Consider the following 7,489-nt stretch of genomic DNA (forward strand, 5'->3'; position numbering starts at 1 on the left):
TAGCCGTATACACTGTAATGATGTATAAAAAATAAAAAATAAAAAATCACAAACAGACCGTGCCACACAATCATCGTTGGCGTTATCTCATTCATTACCGAGAAAACACGAAGCTTTCCGGGCAAATTGCACCGACAAAAGTCAAAACGGTGTTCCCATGAAGTCATAGATTATATTCGTGATAGTGTAGTCGTAACAATTAAACGTAGCTCGGTTTAGAACAAAAAACGCCAGAACAACCGGTAGCGAGCGTGCCGCTAATATTAAAGAGGTCGTTACAGTCCCCGAGCTAACTAAAACAAAGGTTTACACGTTTCTTGTAAAATTAAACCGATGTTTATCTAATGCAGTAATAAGTTGAGCGTGCTCTTCATCGCACGTGCACTAGTTTTAACGAACTAGAAAACAGTTTTTATCGTTATTTCACTAAAGGTAAACGTTTACTGTGTCACCGGTCTAATGGTTTCTAATGTTTTAAAGCTTGTTAAAGGTAACAAAACATTTTTATATAAAATTTAATGAGTTAATTTCAAAAATGCTATCGTAATGTCCGCCTTTAACTGTGAACATACTAACCAGGGGGGAGGTGTTCTACTATTTAAATATTTAATTATTACACTTTTTTTTACATTAAACTTATATTAAAATGCCAAAGAAAATATAAATTTTACAGAAATTGACAAAATGTGGGAATATCGTATATTGCGTTCTCTATAATGATTAATAATCGATAAATACCTCTACCTATCACATTAGAAATAACAATCAATAACAATCCCTTTAAGAGATAAGTCCGCCTGTGTACATTTTTGTTATAACCTAATATCTATGTTAAAATTGAATGTGCAAAAGCATATACATAAATAAATACTTCGTGGAAACTAAGCATTTATATTTTTTTGAATATTTTACTGAACTAAGTGTTATCTTGTGGAAGTCCATAGTGACTACCAACACTCAAAGATTTACCACCACTATTACTACCAGAAATACTTTTTTCTTTATGTAAAATAATTTAAATTTAAAATTTACTTCAATAAATTATTTAAAAGACTATATAATAGTTTAATGACCTTTTTAAGATTTCAAAAGTTATTAATAAGTATTTGTTACCTCATAACTCTTTCATTTATAAACCGATTTGGAAAGTTCTTTTTTTTATATAAAAAGATAATATATCTTACATAATCTCATACAGATTATAACAAAATCTGTTTAGTCTTTAAATCAAAATAACTGATTTTGCTAGTTTTGTTAGTTTTTTTTTGTGGAACACAGTATTGTTTTTTATATCTATGAGCTATAGTCCACAGGTTTATCCGATTGTTACTTAAGATAGAGATATTATAATGTATTAATTCTATCCTTAATGACGTTATACACGTTATATCAATAATATTCAAATCTGTTCTGCCTTTAAACAAATATGTAAGTTTATAAAAATATCAAACGTTCAAAACATTAAGGTAAAAGTAGGCACTGAATATAATATGTCGTGTAAATATCATGTACAGGGTGAATTAGTGGTACGCAAAGCTGGGAATCTATCCATGTTATAGAACAAAATATGATATAGGACAAAAAAAACGACGACAAATATAAAGCCTCGCATACTAATTAATAATCCCATAACAGCTTGACGCTATTTGAAGATTTTTTGTCAATTCGGATCTATGTTTCTTTAGTAAAAATGCTCGGTTTCACTAGTATAACATTCCTTTCGAAGAATATTTTCCATTTCGATTTCACCCTGTCGATTTGTTTTTTAATTTATTTATTTTCATCATAAAAATCAAATTAACAAACAAGCTCATCTAAAACCATAGAATTATATCTGGGATTCCATACATACTATATAATTTTATTTTTACAATAATTAATTAAATCCTTCCAATGTCCGTCACACTTTTCGCTGCGTACGCGCCGGCGCTCATCGCGCTCTCGTTTCCCGGTAGTGACGTAATCTCCGCCCATATCTGTCCCCCCCCCCTCATTCTATTTAAATATCTACATATTACACTGTTTTTTTTTACATTAAATTTTGCTACAACAAATACTAAGTAACATTTTTTTTTAATTATATGTAGTTCAATTACGCTGAACCTTTAATTTGATAGTCTTACGAAATTATTATTTTATCTACCGTCATAAACTAGATATTTAATAATTTTGACTTTTACTATTAGAAATTTGATTCATATTGGTCCGTATGTACAATAAAGATATCGCTTTGGTATATTGAAATTTTAATTATAGAGATAGGTTTAGAGAAATGGGTCTATAGAATCGATTTCAATGTAATTAACCATGTGGTAACGGTGTAAAAATACAATGTGTCATGTTTTCATTCCCAGGATGCCGAATGAGAAACATGTATCGACGTACTCAAAACAAAGCCAAATTCTTGCCCAGCGTGGTAGTCAGACTATAGACTTCCTTCGAGATCCGTAGGTACCCATATAAAGATGTACCGATTCTTTTACAATCTTGTTGATCTACCCAAATTGGGGGTAAAATAATTAACAATAAAATTATTCTATCTAAAATACGTATAAATATTCTTTTTTAAGTTTTTTACATATTTTTCTCCACAGATTCAAAATATGCTGCGGATTACATCTGGGATTACCACAAAACTTTATAAAATACGTTTTTGGTGTCCACTAATATAGCACTTGATGACGGATGTAAAGAATAAGTTGGACAGAAGAAGATCAATGTAGAAGTTCTATTACAGACTAAGTAAATACTCAAATTATTGCTCATCATAGAAAAGGGGAAAATGTCACGTAACTATAATGAGCAAAATCGCTGGCAAGAGAAGGATCTAGCGCAGAAAAAAGACTTGGTTTCGTAATATCCGAGAGTGGACGATCATTGTGAGTGCAGCTGAATAATTCCATTTCGCAAGAAAGAAACACAAATCCCATGAGCTGTTAACTAGTCTTTACTAATTGGAGACCCACTATAAGATCGATGATACACAACGTTATATTATAATGGGTATATTAAGTCAAAACCCTATCGAATTTAGGCTTCATTTAAATAGGAAACGATAGATGTTTTTTATATTTTATTCCTTTGCCTTCTAATTTTAAATCCTAATTTTTTTGTTACATATCTCCTAAGTTTATTTTCTAGTTTCTTCGCTTTTATTTTGATTTATAATATTGCTACACTTAATTTCTTTTTATTTATATTACTTTTTAAGTTGCATGAGTCTATGAATATTTTTTTTTCTTTTCTTAATGCTAAATCGACTACGGAACCGCTTGACTTGATTTTTCTATTAACTACTCTATAGCTTCAAATATATTGGTATGCGGAATACCAGAAAACGGGAATTTAATGTTGGTAAATATCGGAATACATATGAATATCTTTGAAATTTACATTTATACGTGTTCTAATAGCTTTATTAGATCAATATCAGAAAAATGGGTCGTATCAATAGTGAAATGTTCAGAAAGCGCGCCCCGAAGGGTCGGCGGCGGTCTTCGCGCGGCCCAAATGTTTTTAAGAAATTGCAAATGTCGTGGAAACGCTGACTTGACACGATCGATGTAAAGGATTGTCTACTTGTAGACGTGGTGGACCCAATCTCGTAATAATATGCTTGGGAACGGACATTGTAGTGAATCAACAATCCTTACTTTTTCACTAATGCAGGATAAAAACTAAAGTTTTTGCTTTCTTTCATAATATGTGTATATATATAATTCTAACACTAAAATCGATTTTCTTTTTAAATATGGCCTAAAAATGTTAAAAATTTAGAAATTCCCATAATTATCAGTTGGCTGCTACGTGTTAGTATGGGAGACTATACATTTTGATATATTTTTTTTGTTTTTTTCTTTTTGTTGGGAACAATGCTTAGTTTCAACGGTAGAATATTCTATTAGAGTTTTCTACTTTACCCGTTTACTACTTTTATTATAAGTGTTTGAAAAGGTGTTTGTTACTAAATTTCCTTTAAATGGATGAATGCATTTAAATGAAATTTGATACACAAATTCTATCATATATAATCTACATATACATATATAACCTAGTTTAATAAATTTCGCGAAACATAAACAAAAATACAAGTAAACTGGAAACCTACTCCATTTGTATATCGCTTAAGAAAATGTAATCATGAAGAATACAAATTCGATTAAAATACAGCCATAACGGAATCCTTAAAACCCACCCTAACAGGGATCAAAGACAGCGATCGCAACTTTAAATTCCTTCACAATATTACAACAGTCCTCACGAAATTCCCTCACAATTGTAATTAATGCAACTCTCAATCCGGAAATATCTGCGTACTCCATCAAACTCGGCGCGATCACAAAGGCAATCAAATGCTCACAAAATAGTACTGTTCAAATTAAACCGTGCAAATTCTAACTGGGTACGAAAATACCCCGGATTCCACGAACAAGTGGCAAAATTACGGAGCGACCCTTGCCTTTTAACCCTTCTTGTCATTTGAAGAACAAATTAATCATCATCATTTACATGCAGCACCAGCGCCAATAGCCAGATTTGTTTCTACGATTATGTCACCCTCGCTCGTTAGAGGAGGGGTGGCCTGGAACAGATTTGAGGGCATGTATTAATATTTTGCAGTCTTAATTAGAGTTACAATTCATTGGGTCATTAACATTTAAATATTTTTTGTCTTTCGACTATAAACCTTGTTTTATTTTTATGTTCCACTAATTACTTTAAATATATATAATTTTAAAATGGTTAGAAAAAATTAAAATAATTGAGTGATATAAATGTATAATAATAATATTAGTTTATTTCAAAGTAAATGATACAAACACCTTTAAACATAGGTGAAACCCTGTTCCCTAAATAGGTAAATCCTGTACTTTAGGATAAGCAGTGCTCTTACCTGTACGGCATAATGACACAATAAATATAACGCTTAAGGTATTATACAATAGCATATAATACAATTTGTTTAAATAATATTTTGTAGATGAATCATGACTGTCTAATTTGTGAGTATATGAAATGGATGAGTTATTGTAAAATGGCAGTCATAACCTATATATACTATTAATAATAAGTCTTCAGTTTAACAAAAATTGTCAGTGACTGGCTGACAAAAGAATTGGCAGCCAATTACTGACAATTCTTTTGTCAGCCAGTCAGTATATATGTTTTGTTTATGAATATATAGATAATTATATGTATGTCCTTTTGGATTATTTTGATCGTTTCTTTTTATAAAAAGTAAAATATCAATAATGTGATCATTTTTATGATTTTGTGTCATTGTTTTATTGATGAAGATTTTTTATTGGTATAAAATGTGTATCTATATCTATATGTAGATATAATATATTTATGTATAATACTACATAATATACTACATAATATATAATATGTATCAAAAAGATATTAAATATTAAAAAGTTCTTTTTACTTTGGTTTTTTAGTAACTGTCACTATTATTATAACAATTATGCTTAGTTTATAGTTTATATAAAAACTTTCATTAGGTGTCAAGTGCATCATGTATACACTTTTTTATATAATTATGAATTGAAATTAAAATCAATAAAGTAAATTGTAAAGTTTTGCCTTAAAAAGGTTACAAATCAAGTATTCTAAACATACTCCATACCTTTTTGTTCGCCCATCCGTACACGCATAGCACAGAGGCAGTGCGTCAGTGGGCAGCGTCAATTATTGCGTTCATTTGGATTTCGGCATAACGCCACCGTCCGGCGCGACCGTTGAAGGGTTGACATAAAGGACGCGTGACGAATTGTCCGCTCTCACAGAAAATTAGTTGGGACTTTAATGAATTTATTTTGCACGTTAGCATCTGGCGTACGGTGTTGGTTATATTAGTATTTAGATTAGTATGTGAATATTAAATTCAAGTTTAATATTACTTTAATTACTGACAAAAAATTAATGTCAAAATAGCAGAATCTAATTAAAAAAAAGGAGTACTAAGAATGAGATACGTAGTAAGAATAGCTGTAAACTTAACATAAAAAAAACATAAAAGAAAAAATACATAAATAGTAAGAGCAAAAACACGTTATAGTTGTTTACTTTGTAAATTCATTTATTTCAATATTTCATAATAAAAAGAAGTGCGTAAAATCTTAAGAAATTGAATTAAACAAAATGAAACAATGTTATGTTATTATGTTGATTTAAAAGATATATTTAAAAAGTACTTTTTAAATTGAAAATTAAATTGGACCCTGTCAACTCGAAATGGCTCGAGCCGTTCTATCATAAGACGGAGATTCAAACTGAAGTTTCTTTTATTAATAGCGGAAGTTTTTGCCGGTTCATTAGTTCCAACCCCTCCGAATCCAAGAGGTGCATGAAAGAAACGATCGCTAAGATCCTGTTGACATTACTTCTAATATTCCAGGATTAAAAACACCCTCGCATAATTTAAAACGAAATCACGACTTTGGTGACAACTTCGTCGGGGTCTTTGATGCTTTTTTACATGCCATCACTCCTCGTTAATACAAAATTTATTACTTAAAACCTAAAATTATACCTTCCTATTGTCTCTGGTAAGACATGTGATCAGAACAATACCTCCATAATTTACTTTAAGATACATCCCAGTTCTATACGCCAGATAAAGTCGTGATAACAAATGGTAACTAAAATAATAAAATAAACCGCATCTCCGAGGCAAGCGACATATTTCATTAATAAAGGCAAAACAAACAAGACATCATATGGACTCACTTCGCAGTGTCCATACTTTACTGAGATAAAACAAAAGATTCGAAAACCCGTTGAATTTATGCGTTATCGAACTACGACTGATGCTGGATTTGAAACAATGGGCGATCGTGGCGCCCCATGTGGCGAGGGGTATCAACATAGATAAATACAACGCTCACCGAATAGGTGCTTAGCGACATCTATTACTGAATAGTACAAACCAGCTCTTATTGTTTTAGTTGTAAACAGGAGGTGAGGAGAGGTTACGCGCATCTGAATAAGAATTTTATCGCTTCTATCGCCGAGGTCAAGACGTAAAACATAATGTAGCTACAACAATGTGACACGTTTAAAGTTTAAACATTGTTAACTTTATATATTCAGCGTGTTATTAATTGTATCTATACAATAGACAAATATATTACGGATTCTGCCCAAAAAGTTAAATAAAGTGTCCGCCAATGGAAAAAGCGGTGAATTTTGCCAAAAATATTCATAAGCTGTCATCAGGCGACTGGACCCACGCCAGATGCGGCAAACCGAGGACAAAATATTTCGCTGCAAAATACTTACTCAGGCAAATCACCCCACGGCTCTTTAAAATCAGTTTTGAGAAATTGAGCGGCAATATTCTTTGAACTTTAGAGAAATTATTAAAAATATGTTATAAAAATAAAATAATGTAAAATTGACCCATTAATTGACAATGTTGATGTGTATAGATTAATTATTTTCAGAGATAACTATTCCTAATCTATAGCTTCTAAAATCGAAT

At 31.0% G+C, this 7,489-nt stretch overlaps 1 long non-coding RNA gene across 1 annotated transcript; it reads left to right on the top strand.

Annotated features, from left to right (window-relative positions):
* The first annotated feature begins 380 nt into the window (after positions 1–380).
* Positions 381–5,170, top strand: LOC128201572 (uncharacterized). Its single transcript, XR_008253297.1, has 3 exons — positions 381–490; positions 2,355–2,451; positions 2,595–5,170. It is a non-coding gene; the product is annotated as an uncharacterized LOC128201572 (long non-coding RNA).
* The last annotated feature ends 2,319 nt before the right edge of the window (positions 5,171–7,489 follow it).

Source organism: Galleria mellonella, unplaced genomic scaffold (genome assembly GCF_026898425.1).
Source record: "Galleria mellonella isolate WM207_F2 unplaced genomic scaffold, CSIRO_AGI_GalMel_v1 utg55, whole genome shotgun sequence".
NCBI classification, from domain to species: domain Eukaryota; kingdom Metazoa; phylum Arthropoda; class Insecta; order Lepidoptera; family Pyralidae; genus Galleria; species Galleria mellonella.